The sequence below is a fragment of the Daucus carota genome, chromosome 1 (genome assembly GCF_001625215.2).
Source record: "Daucus carota subsp. sativus chromosome 1, DH1 v3.0, whole genome shotgun sequence".
Lineage (NCBI taxonomy): Eukaryota > Viridiplantae > Streptophyta > Magnoliopsida > Apiales > Apiaceae > Daucus > Daucus carota.
Genome location: NC_030381.2, coordinates 42,402,963 through 42,421,260, shown reverse-complemented (window position 1 = coordinate 42,421,260; position 18,298 = coordinate 42,402,963). Strand labels below are relative to the sequence as shown.

General features: G+C 34.8%; 1 protein-coding gene across 4 annotated transcripts in view; it reads right to left on the bottom strand.

Moving 5' to 3' along the window:
- LOC108193394 (uncharacterized) overlaps positions 1 to 18,298 on the bottom strand; it is a 67,474-nt gene that overhangs the window by 44,939 nt on the left and 4,237 nt on the right. For all 4 annotated transcript variants that reach the window (XM_064084822.1, XM_064084821.1, XM_064084819.1 and 1 more), the window contains exons 6-33: positions 17,649 to 17,722; positions 17,525 to 17,600; positions 17,318 to 17,398; positions 17,179 to 17,229; positions 16,946 to 17,095; positions 16,591 to 16,850; positions 16,031 to 16,224; positions 14,112 to 15,644; positions 13,675 to 13,748; positions 13,151 to 13,286; positions 11,959 to 13,057; positions 11,516 to 11,589; positions 11,258 to 11,331; positions 11,012 to 11,085; positions 10,508 to 10,559; positions 9,807 to 9,888; positions 9,669 to 9,735; positions 9,510 to 9,572; positions 6,145 to 8,896; positions 5,705 to 5,778; positions 4,885 to 4,958; positions 4,761 to 4,836; positions 4,554 to 4,634; positions 4,415 to 4,465; positions 4,182 to 4,331; positions 3,827 to 4,086; positions 3,267 to 3,460; positions 53 to 2,880 (exon numbers count right to left, since the gene is read on the bottom strand). The gene's annotated coding sequence lies outside the window, so the exon portion shown is untranslated. The remainder of the gene's footprint in view (positions 1 to 52; positions 2,881 to 3,266; positions 3,461 to 3,826; positions 4,087 to 4,181; positions 4,332 to 4,414; positions 4,466 to 4,553; positions 4,635 to 4,760; positions 4,837 to 4,884; positions 4,959 to 5,704; positions 5,779 to 6,144; positions 8,897 to 9,509; positions 9,573 to 9,668; positions 9,736 to 9,806; positions 9,889 to 10,507; positions 10,560 to 11,011; positions 11,086 to 11,257; positions 11,332 to 11,515; positions 11,590 to 11,958; positions 13,058 to 13,150; positions 13,287 to 13,674; positions 13,749 to 14,111; positions 15,645 to 16,030; positions 16,225 to 16,590; positions 16,851 to 16,945; positions 17,096 to 17,178; positions 17,230 to 17,317; positions 17,399 to 17,524; positions 17,601 to 17,648; positions 17,723 to 18,298) is intronic.

Genomic DNA, 18,298 nt, shown 5'->3' with positions numbered 1-18,298 from the left:
CATAATCAGTTAACTGATTCAAAATTTATGAAACGAACATACAAAATCACACCTCCAGTTTTGCTTGATAAAAAGACCAAAATATGAGTTGCTTTGAACTCATCCCAGCAATCAGGATTTCTGGCTAAGCAGATGTTTCGAAAATTTTAAAGATTTTTGCCGCTTCCTCACTACCATCACTATTTATAAGAACGACTCCTTCTGCAACATCTGAGCTGCACATTAAGATAGAGGTTAAGTAAAGACATAAAAAGAAACATCAACATAAAGTCTCTGAAAACAGATTTATGTTAAAAAAATAATTTCATTTTACAGTAATAAGAAAACAGCTCGCTCCCAGATGACTAACACATAGCTTCAACTTCATGACCACGAATATCAAGAGGAACTAGGAAAATCAACACAATACCAGCTACAAGTTGACTGACCCATTAATTTTAAATTCTCAAGATGCTTATGCTCTCATAAAAACTAAATAAAAGATTCCAACAGTTATTAGATGCAATTATGCCAAAATAACCCAATTTAAGTAATTAAGATTACTAGACAAATTGGTCTGTATATGTTAGTAAAGTAACTAGCTTGGCTGATTCTCTGTTCGGAAGATAAATGAAATAAAATTCACCTTTGGTTATGTAACTTCTGCATCTTACCTTCCCACGCCTCAAATCTTTCAGTGTATTATTCCCTGTCACTTAACCTCCAGTTCAATAGTTAGCAAAACCACAAAATCTTTTTTTAGGTGGGGCGCAAAGATATATAACATTTGTTTCCTATTAAATATACATATATATAGTATATGAGCCTGCACTAGTCTGTGTGTGTGTGTGTGAACCTCATTATGAGAGCATAAAAGGTGTCTGCAATGAGGATTTGAAAGAAGTAATTAGAAGATCAGCAGACTTACGTGGTGGTATGTCCAATTTATTTCCCAATCTGTAGAATAGATAAAGACATTCTGCTAGAGTTTATCAACAGTCTCTATGAAACACAACAAGATTCAAATCAGTATCAGAGTGAATGAACAGAGAACCCGGAAACTTGAAACTTCAGCCCACTTTTGAGATGCAACAGTAGCACCTTTTTGGCGAATGTTTTGTCTATGTTCATAAGTTAATAGTAGTCCAAATTTTCTGTTGTTTCGGCCCCCCAAATATGATTCATTTCGACCAGTTTCTCTCTTAATGGTATTAAACAAACCAACGTGCGAATTAAATTACGTAATTAGTTTTTAAAAAAACTCATATTACATACACTCGTCCTGAAACAAATGAGAAAACATAACTTATTATTTAAATAGTTCCATATGCTTATAAAGTAGAAGGAGATTATAAATAAAAGCAGTACAAGGAGGATTCATGTGGTAAGGATCATTCTCCCTCGTACCATGACCATACTCAAGGATCTGAATCTTCTCCCCATCACCCTGAAATTAGAGTCTCTTGCATTGAAAGATATATTATACCCAAAAAGTATAGTATCAGATGTAATTTCCGGAAACACGGAAGCATACCAATATAAGATAAAAGATTAAATATTTTTAGAAATATCCACCACGATATATGAAAAACCATTCACAACTATGCAAGGTTAATAACAGACCTTGAATGTGCATGTCGTACAATGTATATACAATTTGACAAAATGTAACTCTAACAGTCCTCCAATAATGAGTCATATTGTCATATTAATTATTAAGTGGTACCAATCATGTCATATGTACAGTTGGACAAGAATAAAGCTCCATCAGTCCTCACAAATTGAGTCACATTGTCTTATTAAGTGGAACCAAACCTGGTGACGAGTCATAACCGATCTATTTAACTTTTTCTTGTAAATAAATTAGGCCGGAATACACTTTATAGCTTAAGCAGGACTGGGGATGCAATTAGTATACAGTTAAATAGTTGATCATACAAAATTCTTGGTATGAGTTTGCTTATTTAATATGAGAAATGGGTTTTTCTTATCCATACGAGGACAATAAAGTACCTTCTACTTTTTGAAACGTTATATTAATTTGCAGAAAGTATGCTGCTAGAAATATTATGTTATAAACATGTATAATACGACAGCCAATATTGCTTGCAAAGAAATAATGTGTAGAAGAGTGCTGCCGTTGTTAACTCACCATCGATACAACAAGGTTATGGCTGATTGGTAGATATAAATCATGACCAGCAGTTTGTGCCCAAAACCTAATTACAAGTAAAACATTAGATGGTCTTTTGGAATGTGATTCATGTACAGAGCATTCTGTCATGAAAACCCATCGCTTTATTTGATTAGCAGTTGCATGCACTCCCGCCCACAGAACATGTGAGATAGCAAATATGGTCACTTTGTAAAAATGAACGTAGTACATTAATATGTAGAAATGTTACCTGTAGAGAGGAATTTCATCGATATTGTACAACAATACCATGGTTTGAAAAAGTCATGTCCAAGACAGTTGTGATTAGCAAGTTGCATGCACCCCTGCCCACGAAAACGACAAGCCGCAGTATCAAATTTGCTGAAGAATTCCATGAACATGTGAGATAGCAAATGTAGTCACTTTGTCAAAATAAACGTTGTAAATTAATATGTAGAAATGTTACCTGTAGAGAGGAATTTCATCGAAATTGTACAACAATACCATGGTTTGAAAAACTCATGTCCAAGAAAGTTGTGAGCTACTGTATAAAGTATCTAGAGGAAGATCAAAAGAAAATGGTACTTACTGATACTGTTCAATGGACGAGGAAAATAACTGCCGCCATTTGGTGATAGGTCCTCATGCTTGCAAGTAAAGGGTATATGGACCAGAATTAAATGCTACAAGTTCTGAAACAGCATATGCAATTATGCATGTTCTTCAACCAACTCTATCTTCTGCAACTGCACAGAGTAAATATATGTGAGAACAAGTGACAATCTCAAAGAAACTGGAAAAAGAAATAAAATGCAAAAAGGAAAACATCTCTGGGATAAACTGAAGTAGAAATATACACTGCAGGACACACTTGTAATCACTTGTTGCTCAGTCGGGTTCTGTATCTTAATCAATACTTTTCACAGGGAGCACTTTTTCTGACCAATGTCAGTGTTTAACCAGATTACACTCACTCTCATTGGGTAACATCCATCCCCTTAGACCAGAATTTTCAAAAGCTTATTCAATAGATTCATGCATGCTTGACTGACTTGTTTTCTATCCATACCAATCATAATCATTTACTAGTTCTACATTTATATTACCATGTAACAAATATAAAAAATTACACCTCTAATTTGGCTTGATAAATGGATAAAAATTTTAGTTGCTTTAAACTCATCCCAGCCACCAGAGTTTCTGGTTCAGCAGATGGTTAGTGAATCTTTAGATTGTTGTCCCTTCTTCACTACCATCACCATTTATATGTATAACTGCAATCTGCCCTCTGTAAAAAAAATAACTCCTTCCGCAACATCCGAGCACCTGCATGAAGATAGAGGTTGAGTGAAAACATAATTAAAGATTCTCAGATGACTAACACGTAGCTTCATCTTCATCATCATGACCACGAATATCAAGAGGAACTAGGAAAATCAACACAATACCAGCTACAAGTTAACTGACCCATCAATTTTTAATTCTCAAGATGCTTATGCTCTCATAAAAACTAAATTAAAGATTCAAACAGTTATTAGATGCAATTATGCCAAAATAACCCAATTTAAGTAATTAAGATTACTAGAAAAATTGGTCTGTATATGTTAGTAAAGTAACTAGCTTGGCTGATTCCCTGCTCTGAAGATAAATGAAATAACATTCACCTTTGGTTATGTAACTACTGCATCTTACCTTCCCACCTCTCAAATCTTTCAGTGTATTATTCCTTGTCACTTAACCTGCCGTTTAATAGATAGCAAAGCCCTTAACTTTTGACAGATATTTGATATCCTATTACTCAAATGGGATTTCAACCAAAGTACTGTGCAGTGAAATAAACCATTCCCAATATAGAACAGTGTATATTGTTTGTATTCCAACATATGTGCTGGGAACTACTCCCCCACCATTCTTGATACAGTCAAATGCTAGCAGAGCGCATCCTCTCTCACCTGATTATACACAAATCGTTAGATGTGCTAGAACTTTGAGAAAAAAAGCTATAATAAAACTCAAATAATGCTTACAGAAGCCCAAACGATCTTACCTGATGATAACAATTCGTTAGATGTGCTAGAACTTTGAGAAAAAAAGCTATAGCAAAACTCAAATAATGCTTACAGAAGCCCCAACGATCAGCCCAATGCCTTCTGTAAGTTCCAATAATGTGCAAAACCAAGATGACTGTGCTTGGCATCTAATTATGAAGAAAGGAGGATTTACGAAACCATACTAAATAAGCTCGATTCTTCTATCTTATTATGAACCTTTAGGGACTACCTCGAGAGGTGAAACAGGGCTAGCCCAGCCACATAGTCCTGCTCCTGAGATCTTCAGACAGCATAAACAATAAGGACAGGAGTACTGAATATATGAATTCAAAACTAAACTAAAATAAATTATGGGTAAAAAATTTAACTGAAGCGGCTTAAGTTTTGGTCCGACAAACAGTTCCCCGGAGGACAGCTTGTAGACAATGGTGCATCCTTTATAGCATTTACTGCATACATGTGAAGTAAATAACTTTGAGCTTTATGGTTAGATAATTGTAAATCAAAAGAAGTATCTATGAAACACAACAAGATTCAAATCAGTATCAGAGTGAAGAAACAGAGAAACCGGATACTTGAAACTTCAGCCCACTTTTGAGAAGAAACAGTAGCACCTCAACATGAACCACAATATGAGAGCATGAAAGGTATCTGCAATGAGGATTTGTAAGAAGAAATTTAGAAGATCAGCAGACTTACGTGGTGGTATGTCCAATTTATTTCCCAATCTGTACAATAGATAAAGACTTTCCGCTTGAGTTTATGAACAGTATCTATGAAACACAACAAGATTCAAATCAGTATCAGAGTGAATGAACAGAGAACCCGGAAACTTGAAACTTCAGCCCACTTTTGAGAAGCAACAGTAGCACCTTTTTGGCGAATGTTTTGTCTATGTTCATAAGTTAATAGTAGTCCAAATTTTCTGTTGTTTCTGCCCCCCAAATATGATTCATTTCGGTCATGTTCTCTCTTAATGATATTAAAGAAACCAACGTGCAAATTAAATTACGTAATTAGTTTTTAAAAAAACTCATATTACATACACTCGTCCTGAAACAAATGAGAAAACATAACTTATTATTTAAATAGTTCCATATGCTTATAAAGTAGAAGGAGATTATATATAAAAGCAGTACAAGGAGGATTCGTGTGGTAAGAAGGATCATTCTCCCTCGTACCATGACCATACTCAAGGATCTGAATCTTCTCCCCATCACCCTGTAATTACTAATTAGAGTCTCTTGCATTGAAAGATATATTACACCCAAAAAGCAAAGTATGAGATGTAATTTCCGGAAACACGGAAGCATACCAATATAAGATAGAAGATTAAATATTTTTAGAAGTTCCCACCACAATATATGAAAAACAATTCACAACCATGCAAATGAGGTTAGTAACAGACCTTGAATGTGCAAGTTGTACAATGTATATAATGAGAACCTCAATATGAGAGCATAAAAGGTGTCTGCAATGAGGATTTGAAAGAAGAAATTTAGAAGATCAGCAGACTTACGTGGTGGTATGTCCAATTTATTTCCCAATCTGTACAATAGATAAAGACTTTCCGCTTGAGTTTATGAACAGTATCTATGAAACACAACAAGATTCAAATCAGTATCAGAGTGAATGAACAGAGAAACCGGAAACTTGAAACTTCAGCCCACTTTTGAGAAGCAACAGTAGCACCTATTTGGCGAATGTATTGTCTATGTTCATAAGTTAATAGTAGTCAGAATTTTCTGTCATTTCTGACCCCCAAATATGATTAATTTCGGTCATTTTCTCTCTTAATGATATTAGAGAAACCAACGTGAAAAATTAAATTACGTAATTAGTTTTTAAGAAATTCATATTACATACACTCGACCTTAAACCATTGAGAAAATATAACTTATTATTTAAATATTTCCATATGCTTATAGAGTAGAAGGAGATTATTAATAAATGCAGTACAAGGAGGATTCGTGTGGTAAGGATCATTCTCCCTCGTACCATGACCATACTCAAGGATCTGAATCTTCTTCCCATCACCCTGTAATTACTAATTAGAGTCTCTTGCATTTAAAGATTAAATGCAAGAGAATGATCACAATATAAGATGTATCAGATGTAATTTCCAGAAACACGGAAGCATACCAATATAAGATAAAAGATTAAATTATTTTTGAAGTTCCACAATATATGAAAAACAAGTCACAACCATGCAAATGAGGTTAGTAACAGACCTTGAATGTGCAAGTTGTACAATGTAAATACAATTTGACAAAATGTAGCTCTAACAGTCATCGAACAATGAGTCATATTGTCATATTAATTATTAAGTGGTACCAATCATGTCATATGTACAGTTGGACAAGAATACTCCATCAGTCCTAACAAATTGAGCCACATTGTCTTATTAAGTGGTACCAAACTTGGTAACGAGTCATATTGTCATATTAGTGGTACCGATCTACTTAACTTTTTCTTGTAAATAAATTAAGCCGGAATACACTTTATAGCTTAAGCAGGACAGGGGATGCAATTAGTATACAGTTAAATAGTTGATCATACAAAATTCTTGGTATGAGTTTGCTTATTTAATATGAGATGTGGGTTTTTCTTATCCATATGAGGACAATAAAGTACTTTCTACTTCTTGAAACGTTATATTAATTTGCAGAAAGTATGCTACTAGAAATATTATGTTATAAACATGTATAATACAACATCCTATATTGTTTGCAAAGGAATAATGTGTAGAAGAGTGCTGCCGTCGTTAACTCACCATCGATACAACAAGGTTATGGCTGATTGGTAGATATGAATCATGACCAGCAGTTTGTGCCAAAACCTAATTACAAGTAAAACATTAGATGGTATTTTGGAATGTGATTCATGTGCAGAGCATTGTGTCATGAAAACCCATCGCTTTATTTAATTAGCAGTTGCAAGCACTCCCGCCCACAGAACATGTGAGATAGAAAATATAGTCACTTAGTAAAAATGAACGTTGTACAATATGTAGAAATGTTACCTGTAGAGAGGAATTTCAACGAAATTGTACAACAATACCATGGTTGGAAAAAGTCATGTCCAAGACAGTTGTGATTAGCAAGTTGCATGCTCCCCTGCCCAGGAAAATTACAAGCCGCAGTATCAAATTTGCTGAAGAATTCCATGAAAATGTGAGATAGCAAATGTAGTCACTTTGTCAAAATAAAAGTTGTACATTAATATGTAGAAATGTTACCTGTAGAGAGGAATTTCATCGAAATTGAACAACAATACCATGGTTTGAAAAAGTCATGTCCAAGAAAGTTGTCAGCTACTATAAAGTATCTAGAGGCAGATCAAAAGAAAATGGGACTTACTGATACCGTTCAATGGCCGAGGAAAATAACTGCCGCCATTTGGTGGTAGGTCCTCATGCTTGCAACTAAAGGGTATATGGACCAGAATTAAATGCTACAAGTTCCGAAACAGCATATGCAATTATGCATGTTCTTCAACCTACTCTATCTTCTGCAACTGCACAGAGTAAATTTATGTGAGAACAAGTGACAAACTCAAAGAAACTGGAAAAAGAAATAAAATGCAAAAAGGAAAACATCTCTGGGATAAACTGAAGTAGAAATATACACTGCAGGACACACTTTTAATCACTTGTTGCTCAGTCGGGTTCTGTATCTTAATCAAGACTTTTCACAGGGAGCACTTTTCCTGACCAATGTTAGTGTTTAACCAGATTACACTCAATCTCATTGGGTGACATCCATCCCCTATTCCACTTAGACCAGAATTTTCTAAAGCTTATTCAATAGATTCATGCATGCTTGACTGGCTTGTTTCCTACTCATACCAATCATAATCATTTACTAGTTCTACATTTATATTACCATGTAACGAATATAAAAGATTACTCCTCGATAAATGGTTAAAAATTTTAGTTGCTTTAAACTCATCCCAACCATCAGAGTTTCTGGTTCAGCAGATGGTTAGGGAATCTTTAGAAATGTTGCCCCTTCTTCACTACCGTCGCTATTTATATGTATAACTGCAATCTGCCCTCTGTAAGACATAACTCCTTCCGCAACATCCAAGCACCTGCATTAAGATAGAGGTTGAGTGAAAACATAATTAAAGATTCCCAGATGACTAACACGTAGCTTCATCTTCATCTTCATGACCACGAATGTCAAGATGGACTAGGAAAATCAACACAATACCAGCTAAAAGTTAACGACCCATCAAAATTCTCAAGATGCTTAAGCTCTAATAAAAACTAAAGTAAAGATTCAAACAGTTATTAGATGCAATTATGCCAAAATAACCCAATTTAAGTAATTAAGATTACTAGACAAATTGGTCTGTATATGTTAGTAAAGGAACTAGCTTGGCTGATTCTCTGTTCGGAAGATAAATGAAATAAAATTCACCTTTGGTTATGTAACTTCTGCATCTTACCTTCCCACCTCTCAAATCTTTCAGTGTATTATTCCCTGTCATTTAACCTGCAGTTTAATAGATAGCAGAGCCCTTACCTTTTGACAGATATTTGATATCCTATTACTCAAATGGGATTTCAACCAAAGTGCTGTGCAGTGTAATAAACCATTGCCAATATAGAACAGTGTATATTGTTTGTATTCCAAAAAATGTGCTGAATCTACTCCCCCACCATTCTTGATACAGTCAAATGCTAGCGGAGCACATCCTCTCTTACCTGATTATACACAATTCGTTAGATGTGCTAGAACTTTGAGGGGAAAAAAAAGCTGTAGTAAAAGTTTTACTACTCCGACTCTTCTATTTAGGTTGCCTGTCTGACACTTGGACACTCGGACACGACACTTATTTCGTGTCGGATCCTTTGACTAAAATGTGGACACTTTGACCAATTTTAAAATCAAATATGAGTAAAACTTACAATTCAAAAGAAATATGTGAGAAAAAAGAAAGAAGCAAGAGTGGGATTTAAGTAAAAAAGACGCCTGATTTGCAAAATCCCTACAAAATCATGTTTAATATGAGTTTATTTGTTACTTTTTGTTAAGATGTCTAACTTACCATACTTGTTTATTAGTATATTACGATGTGTCCCCGTACCCGTGTCCAAAAATAGGACAGTGTCCCCGTGTCCCCAATTTTCATAGTTCCCAAGTCCGACACTCGGATATCTGTCGTGTCCGACACTCCGTACCCGAGTCGGAGTAACATATGTAAAACTCAAATAATGCTTACAGAATCCCAAACAATCTTACCTGATTATACACAATTCGTTAGATGTGCTAGAACTTTGAGAAAAAAAGCTATAGTGAAACTCAAATAATGCTTACAGAAGCCCAAACGATCAGCCCAATGCCTTCTGTTAGTTCCATTAATGTGCAAAACCAAGATGACTGTGCTTGGCACATAATTATAAAGAAAGGAGGATTTACGAAACCATACTAAAGAAGCTCGATTCTTCTATCTTATTATGAACTTTTAGGGACTACCTCGAGAGGTGAAACCGGGCTAGCCCAGCCACATAGTCCTGCTCCTGAGATCTTCAGACAGCATAAACTATACGGACAGGAGTACGGAATATATGAATTCAAAACTAAACTAAAATAAATTATGGGTAAAAAATTTACCTGAAGCGGCTTAAGTTTTGGTCCGACAAACAGTTCCCCGGAGGCCAGCTTGTAGACTATGGTGCATCCTTTATCGCATTTACTGCATACATGTGAAGTAAATAACTCTGAGCTTTATGGTTAGATAATTGTAAATCAAAAAAAGTGTACAAGACATTTACCATCCCACCTTTGCAACTGTACTTTTATCAACTGCGTTTGAGTTAGAGTTATTTTTTATCATTGCTTCAATATATGTCTGGACGAACGATATGCAAAGTACCATACAGAAGATCGTTGTGGATCTCCTTCTTATATTATTTTTGTAACAATAGCAATGGCCTCTGAAGGAGGCTCGTAATTTAATATTTTATCTTCATTTTCTACTGACATTAATATATTTGATGTTCTTCTCCACAAACTGCAGAGAATGTTTTTTGTGTCAGACACCCCTGTGTCATTTCCTACATTATGATTATTGTTTCAGTTGACTACAAATGCAATTATACAAGATTAGACTCTATACAGAACTGAGGCAGTTAAACCTCTTAAAGCATTGAACAAATCACGTGGACAGACAGGGATTATATATCCACAACAATTGTATTGAATATTATTAACTGAACATTTAAATTATTTGGTCCAAATAATTTAAGAAGTGAAAAGCAAAACGTATGTTGGAACGGAGGTGGTATAAAATTGAACAAGAAGTGCAAAAGTACCTTACGATCTGTAATATTACCAATTGCGAAGATATTCTTCCAGCCCTGAATTCTGAGGTTTGACATTCAAATTAGTATACTCAGTAGCCAAGATGCCACTAAATTGTATGGCGCCAGCAGAAAAACTCGAGCTGGCGACTCCATTAGTTGTAATTCTTTGCTCATGATATGCCAGATTGATAAAATGTAGAAGTACAATTAGAATAACATGGAGAGAGGATGCATGAAAACCTTCTTCACCAGTGGGACTAGACTAACATCTTTAGTATTTACACCAAATACCACAAGCATTCAAAAATCATTTCTAAGTAGCAACCACAAAATCTCTTTTTAGGTGGTGCGCAAAGATATATAACATTTGTTTCCCATTAAATATACATATATATAGTATAAGAGCCTGCACTAGTGTGTGTGTATGTGTGTGTATGAACCTCAATATGAGAGCATAAAAGGTGTCTGCAATGAGGATTTGAAAGAAGAAATTTAGAAGATCAGCAGACTTACGTGGTCGTATGTCCAATTTATTTCCCAATCTGTACAGTACATAAAGACTTTTTGCTTGAGTTTATCAACAGTATCTATGAAACACAACAAGATTCAAATCAGTATCAGAGTGAATGAACAGAGAAACCGGAAACTTGAAACTTCAGCCCACTTTTGAGAAGCAACAGTAGCACCTCAATATGAGAGCTTAAAAGGTGTCTGCAATGAGGATTTGAAAGAAGAAATTTAGAAGATCAGCAGACTTACGTGGTGGTATGTCCAATTTATTTCCCAATCTGTACAATAGATAAAGACTTTCCGCTTGAGTTTATGAACAGTATCTATGAAACACAACAAGATTCAAATCAGTATCAGAGTGAATGAACAGAGAAACCGGAAACTTGAAACTTCAGCCCACTTTTGAGAAGCAACAGTAGCACCTCAATATGAACCTCAATATGAGAGCTTAAAAGGTGTCTGCAATGAGGATTTGAAAGAAGAAATTTAGAAGATCAGCAGACTTACGTGGTGGTATGTCCAATTTATTTCCCAATCTGTACAATAGATAAAGACTTTCCGCTTGAGTTTATGAACAGTATCTATGAAACACAACAAGATTCAAATCAGTATCAGAGTGAATGAACAGAGAACCCGGAAACTTGAAACTTCAGCCCACTTTTGAGAAGCAGCAGTAGCACCTTTTTGGCGAATGTTTTGTCTATGTTCATAAGTTAATAGTAGTCCAAATTTTCTGTTGTTTCTGCCTCCCAGATATGATTCATTTCGTTCATGTTCTCTCTTAATGATGATATTAAAGAAACCAACGTGCAAATTAAATTACGTAATTAGTTTTTAAAAGAACTCATATTACATACACTCGTCCTAAAACAAATGAGAAAACATAACTTATTATTTAAATAGTTCCATATGCTTATAAAGTAGAAGGAGATTATAAATAAAAGCAGTACAAGGAGGATTCGTGTGGTAAGGATCATTCTCCCTCGTACCATGACCATACTCAAGGATCTGAATCTTCTCCCCATCACCCTGTAATTAGAGTCTCTTGCATTGAAAGATATATTACACCCAAAAAGTATAGTATCAGATGTAATTTCCGGAAACATGGAAGCATACCAATATAAGATAGAAGATTAAATATTTTTAGAAGTTCACACCACAATATATGAAAAACAATTCACAACAATGCAAATGAGGTTAGGAACAGACCTTGAATGTGCATGTTGTACAATATATATACAATTTGACAAAATGTAGCTCTAACAGTCCTCGAACATGAGTCATATTGTCATATTAATTATTAAGTGGTTCCAATCATGTCATATGTACAGTTGGACAAGAATAAAGTTCCATCAGTCCTCAAAAATTGAGTCACATTGTCTTATTAAGTGGTACCAAACTTGGCAACGAGTCATATTGTCATATTAGTGGTGCCGATCTATATAACTTTTTCTTGTAAATAAATTAGTCCGGAATACACTTTATAGCTTAAGCAGGACTGGGGATGCAATTAGTATACAGTTAAATAATTGATCATACAAAATTCTTGGTATGAGTTTGCTTATTTAATATGAGAAATGAGAGGAACTTCATCGAAATTGTACAACAATATAGGTTTCCGTGGTTCGAAAAAGGCCCTGCCCAGGACAATTTTGAGCTACTGTATAAAGGATCTATAGGTAGGTCAAAAGAAAATGGGACTTACAGATACTGTTCAATGATTAATATATATAATGAGGACTCTCCAGCAATGGGAGATATACTTTTCCCCACATCTTTTACTTCTAATATTCTTGTCATTTGTCACTAATCGATTTCCAAGATTTACTTCTCTCTCTTATGTAAGCAAAGGCGAAAAACAATTCTAAGATCCCCTTTCAAAAAATAAAAGGAATTATATATAATAAAATCATAAAAGAACTGGTGCAAGAAATTTCTTTGAGAACTAACTTGTTTGCTGTTAACATTTTTGTCGCTTCGTTTGCCAAATATGCATCACATTCAGCTGATACTGGACTCCAATAATAAAGCTGCCTTCTGGTTGATTATCTAATGCCAATAAAAGGATTATCTTTCATAATCAGGATATATGAAGATAGTACCAGATAAGCAAATAGACAAAAGCCCGCTAGTTTAAATTACCTCAAAATCGCTATATAGTTCTGTCCAAAGCTTTAAGCGGATCTTCTCCATATATGTTGCAGTATAAGTTTCTTTACGATGTGAGGCATTGATGTGAGCCAAAATCTGGATAATTCAAGCCTTGTTTGTTCCCCAACTTGCAAATGATTAATTGCAGAAAGTATTAGATCAGTATTCGACGCAAAAGGAGAGAGCTGTAAATAAAGAGTTTAAATAATACATATATGAAGTAAAAGAGGTAGCCGGCTAATCACTGGAGTGAAGTTGGGACCAGACTAACATCTTTAGTATTTACATCAAATACCACAAGCACTCAAAAATCATTTCTCAATAGAAACCACAAATTCTTTTTCTAGGTGGTGAGCAAAGATATATAACATTTGTTTCCCATTAAATATACATATATATAGTATATGAGCCTGCACTAGTCTGTGTGTGTGTGTGTCTGAACCTTAATATGAGAGCATAAAAGGTGTCTGCAATGAGGATTTGAAAGAAGAAATTTAGAAGACCCGCAGACTTACGTGGTGGTATGTCCAATTTATTTCCCAATCTGTACAATGGATAAAGACTTTCCGCTTGAGTTTATCAACAGTCTCTATGAAACACAAGATTCAAATCAGTATCAGAGTGAATGAACATAGAACCCGGAAACTTGAAAATTCAGCCCACTTTTGAGAAGCAACAGTAGCACGTTTTTGGCGAATGTATTGTCTATGTTCATAAGTTAATAGTAGTCCAAATTTTCTGTTGTTTCTGCCCCCCAAATATGATTCATTTCAGTCATTTTCTCTCTCAATGATATTAAAGAAACCAACGTGCAAATTAAATTACGTAATTAGTTTTTTAAAAAACTCATATTACATACACTCGTCCTGAAACAAATGAGAAAACATAACTTATTATTTAAATAGTTCCATATGCTTATAAAGTAGAAGGAGATTATAAATAAAAGCAGTACAAGGAGGATTCATGTGGTAAGGATCATTCTCCCTCGTACCATGACCATACTCAAGGATCTGAATCTTCTCCCCATCACCCTGAAATTAGAGTCTCTTGCATTGAAAGATATATTATACCCAAAAAGTATAGTATCAGATGTAATTTCCGGAAACACGGAAGCATACCAATATAAGATAAAAGATTAAATATTTTTAGAAATATCCACCACAATATATGAAAAACAATTCACAACTATGCAAGGTTAATAACAGACCTTGAATGTGCATGTCGTACAATGTATATACAATTTGACAAAATGTAACTCTAACAGTCGTCCAATAATGAGTCATATTGTCATATTAATTATTAAGTGGTACCAATCATGTCATATGTACAGTTGGACAAGAATAAAGCTCCATCAGTCCTCACAAATTGAGTCACATTGTCTTATTAAGTGGAACCAAACCTGGTGACGAGTCATAACCGATCTATTTAACTTTTTCTTGTAAATAAATTAGGCCGGAATACACTTTATAGCTTAAGCAGGACTGGGGATGCAATTAGTATACAGTTAAATAGTTGATCATACAAAATTCTTGGTATGAGTTTGCTTATTTAATATGAGAAATGGGTTTTTCTTATCCATACGAGGACAATAAAGTACCTTCTACTTTTTGAAACGTTATATTAATTTGCAGAAAGTATGCTGCTAGAAATATTATGTTATAAACATGTATAATACGACAGCCAATATTGCTTGCAAAGAAATAATGTGTAGAAGAGTGCTGCCGTCGTTAACTCACCATCGATACAACAAGGTTATGGCTGATTGGTAGATATAAATCATGACCAGCAGTTTGTGCCCAAAACCTAATTACAAGTAAAACATTAGATGGTCTTTTGGAATGTGATTCATGTACAGAGCATTCTGTCATGAAAACCCATCGCTTTATTTGATTAGCAGTTGCATGCACTCCCGCCCACAGAACATGTGAGATAGCAAATATGGTCACTTTGTAAAAATGAACGTAGTACATTAATATGTAGAAATGTTACCTGTAGAGAGGAATTTCATCGATATTGTACAACAATACCATGGTTTGAAAAAGTCATGTCCAAGACAGTTGTGATTAGCAAGTTGCATGCACCCCTGCCCACGAAAACGACAAGCCGCAGTATCAAATTTGCTGAAGAATTCCATGAACATGTGAGATAGCAAATGTAGTCACTTTGTCAAAATAAACGTTGTAAATTAATATGTAGAAATGTTACCTGTAGAGAGGAATTTCATCGAAATTGTACAACAATACCATGGTTTGAAAAACTCATGTCCAAGAAAGTTGTGAGCTACTGTATAAAGTATCTAGAGGAAGATCAAAAGAAAATGGTACTTACTGATACTGTTCAATGGACGAGGAAAATAACTGCCGCCATTTGGTGATAGGTCCTCATGCTTGCAAGTAAAGGGTATATGGACCAGAATTAAATGCTACAAGTTCTGAAACAGCATATGCAATTATGCATGTTCTTCAACCAACTCTATCTTCTGCAACTGCACAGAGTAAATATATGTGAGAACAAGTGACAATCTCAAAGAAACTGGAAAAAGAAATAAAATGCAAAAAGGAAAACATCTCTGGGATAAACTGAAGTAGAAATATACACTGCAGGACACACTTGTAATCACTTGTTGCTCAGTCGGGTTCTGTATCTTAATCAATACTTTTCACAGGGAGCACTTTTTCTGACCAATGTCAGTGTTTAACCAGATTACACTCACTCTCATTGGGTGACATCCATCCCCTTAGACCAGAATTTTCAAAAGCTTATTCAATAGATTCATGCATGCTTGACTGACTTGTTTTCTATCCATACCAATCATAATCATTTACTAGTTCTACATTTATATTACCATGTAACAAATATAAAAAATTACACCTCTAATTTGGCTTGATAAATGGATAAAAATTTTAGTTGCTTTAAACTCATCCCAGCCACCAGAGTTTCTGGTTCAGCAGATGGTTAGTGAATCTTTAGATTGTTGTCCCTTCTTCACTACCGTCACCATTTATATGTATAACTGCAATCTGCCCTCTGTAAAAAAAATAACTCCTTCCGCAACATCCGAGCACCTGCATGAAGATAGAGGTTGAGTGAAAACATAATTAAAGATTCTCAGATGACTAACACGTAGCTTCATCTTCATCATCATGACCACGAATATCAAGAGGAACTAGGAAAATCAACACAATACCAGCTACAAGTTAACTGACCCATCAATTTTTAATTCTCAAGATGCTTATGCTCTCATAAAAACTAAATTAAAGATTCAAACAGTTATTAGATGCAATTATGCCAAAATAACCCAATTTAAGTAATTAAGATTACTAGAAAAATTGGTCTGTATATGTTAGTAAAGTAACTAGCTTGGCTGATTCCCTGCTCTGAAGATAAATGAAATAACATTCACCTTTGGTTATGTAACTACTGCATCTTACCTTCCCACCTCTCAAATCTTTCAGTGTATTATTCCTTGTCACTTAACCTGCCGTTTAATAGATAGCAAAGCCCTTAACTTTTGACAGATATTTGATATCCTATTACTCAAATGGGATTTCAACCAAAGTACTGTGCAGTGAAATAAACCATTCCCAATATAGAACAGTGTATATTGTTTGTATTCCAACATATGTGCTGGGAACTACTCCCCCACCATTCTTGATACAGTCAAATGCTAGCAGAGCGCATCCTCTCTCACCTGATTATACACAAATCGTTAGATGTGCTAGAACTTTGAGAAAAAAAGCTATAATAAAACTCAAATAATGCTTACAGAAGCCCAAACGATCTTACCTGATTATAACAATTCGTTAGATGTGCTAGAACTTTGAGAAAAAAAGCTATAGCAAAACTCAAATAATGCTTACAGAAGCCCCAACGATCAGCCCAATGCCTTCTGTAAGTTCCAATAATGTGCAAAACCAAGATGACTGTGCTTGGCATCTAATTATGAAGAAAGGAGGATTTACGAAACCATACTAAATAAGCTCGATTCTTCTATCTTATTATGAACCTTTAGGGACTACCTCGAGAGGTGAAACAGGGCTAGCCCAGCCACATAGTCCTGCTCCTGAGATCTTCAGACAGCATAAACAATAAGGACAGGAGTACGGAATATATGAATTCAAAACTAAACTAAAATAAATTATGGGTAAAAAATTTAACTGAAGCGGCTTAAGTTTTGGTCCGACAAACAGTTCCCCGGAGGACAGCTTGTAGACAATGGTGCATCCTTTATAGCATTTACTGCATACATGTGAAGTAAATAACTTTGAGCTTTATGGTTAGATAATTGTAAATCAAAAGAAGTATCTATGAAACACAACAAGATTCAAATCAGTATCAGAGTGAATGAACAGAGAAACCGGATACTTGAAACTTCAGCCCACTTTTGAGAAGAAACAGTAGCACCTCAACATGAACCACAATATGAGAGCATGAAAGGTATCTGCAATGAGGATTTGTAAGAAGAAATTTAGAAGATCAGCAGACTTACGTGGTGGTATGTCCAATTTATTTCCCAATCTGTACAATAGATAAAGACTTTCCGCTTGAGTTTATGAACAGTATCTATGAAACACAACAAGATTCAAATCAGTATCAGAGTGAATGAACAGAGAACCCGGAAACTTGAAACTTCAGCCCACTTTTGAGAAGGCAACAGTAGCACCTTTTTGGCGAATGTTTTGTCTATGTTCATAAGTTAATAGTAGTCCAAATTTTCTGTTGTTTCTGCCCCCCAAATATGATTCATTTCGGTCATGTTCTCTCTTAATGATATTAAAGAAACCAACGTGCAAATTAAATTACGTAATTAGTTTTTAAAAAAACTCATATTACATACACTCGTCCTGAAACAAATGAGAAAACATAACTTATTATTTAAATAGTTCCATATGCTTATAAAGTAGAAAGAGATTATATATAAAAGCAGTACAAGGAGGATTCGTGTGGTAAGAAGGATCATTCTCCCTCGTACCATGACCATACTCAAGGATCTGAATCTTCTCCCCATCACCCTGTAATTACTAATTAGAGTCTCTTGCATTGAAAGATATATTACACCCAAAAAGCATAGTATGAGATGTAATTTCCGGAAACACGGAAGCATACCAATATAAGATAGAAGATTAAATATTTTTAGAA